The 1,390-nt window shown below is 44.0% G+C and overlaps 1 pseudogene; it reads left to right on the forward strand.

Annotated features, from left to right (window-relative positions):
- The first annotated feature begins 237 nt into the window (after positions 1-237).
- Positions 238-662, forward strand: LOC130492126 (transcription factor BTF3-like; annotated as a pseudogene).
- Positions 663-1,390: the final 728 nt, after the last annotated feature.

A 1,390-nucleotide genomic window follows, 5' to 3' on the forward strand; every position in this document is an offset into this window, starting at 1 on the left:
TGGAGTACACAGCCACTTTGGAATGTGGCCTCTATGGTATTATATGGTATTATACCCCATCTAAGCCCCTCCCCTCCCCAACCCCCGTCCTCCTTAAGCTCCACCCCCATAAAGCTCCACCACCATCCCAAATCTCCAGGTATTTCTAAACCTGGAGCTGGCAACCCTATCCAAGAGCCTGATTGTCGGGGATAGGCTGTGACTTCAGCCTAGAGGGAGCTTTCAAATGAAATTATCATGAATCAAGAAAAGCTAGCTCAGCTCCAAGTAAAGTTGTGCATGGGAGGAGAGGGTTCTGCTTGCAGAAAGATGGTTGTCCATAGAACAGCTACTGCAGATGATGAGAAACTGCAATGTCCTTTAAAGAAGCTAGGAGCAAACAATATCTCTGGCATTGAAGAGGTAAATATGTTCACCAATCAGCTGCTGATACTTTCACTATCTCAGGCCACGCTGAGACAAAGCAACTCACTGAAATGCTTCCTGGCATCTTCAACCAGCTTCGAGCTGACAGTCTGACTAGCTTGAGGAGGCTAGCAGAGGAGACTAGCAAACAACCTGTCAATGGAAAAGCACCTCTTGCTGCTGGTGAGGAGGAGGAGGATGAAGTCCCGGATCTCGTGGAGAACTTTGACGAGGCTTTGGAGAATGAAGCAGACTGAACTGTCACCTTTTGGGGAAACTGAAACTCGAAAGTGACACGGAGCTGCTATTTTATATTGTGACTTTTCTGTGTAACATTTTGGAAACCCCTCAAAACTGCAGCTCTCCTCGGTTATTGCTTAGCACACTTAGCATTTATTTGCGGCTGGATTGATGTGCACAAAATGGAGAAGTATTAAGTCAAAATGCTAATAAAAGTTAAATGTTTAGGCAAAAACAACAACAACAACTCAGGAACACCATAAAAGTTAGACCATGCTTGCATATAAATCACATGGTTTCTCTATAGATCTTCATGACTCAGATGAATGTGCAGACTGACCCTTTTGAAAGCGAATGTTCAAAGAGATACGCATTACCGTGGAAGTGTTCTCTCTGTGATGTTGGACAGCCCGTTCTCACATGCAAACTTGGGGGATAAATATTTTTTAAAAATAGATTGATGCATAAATCTGATGTTACGGCCTTCTATTATGTGCTGTTAGCCATGATTCCTAAACAGAGCCTCCCTGTTTAGAGGCAGTATGCCTCTAATTCCAGATGCCAGGGACAGAGGAAAGGAAGGAGCATTGGTCACCATTTCCCATGACATTCATACCTTGTTTGTGACTTGCTTAAAATATCTGACTGGCTGGTCTCAGAAGCAGGATGCTAACCTAAATAGACCTTCGGTCAATCCAACAGGATGTTCGTATGTTCTGATTCTGAACTGAAATGGATGGTGGAA

The sequence above is a fragment of the Euleptes europaea genome, chromosome 20 (assembly GCF_029931775.1).
Source record: "Euleptes europaea isolate rEulEur1 chromosome 20, rEulEur1.hap1, whole genome shotgun sequence".
Taxonomy (NCBI): Eukaryota; Metazoa; Chordata; class Lepidosauria; order Squamata; family Sphaerodactylidae; genus Euleptes; species Euleptes europaea.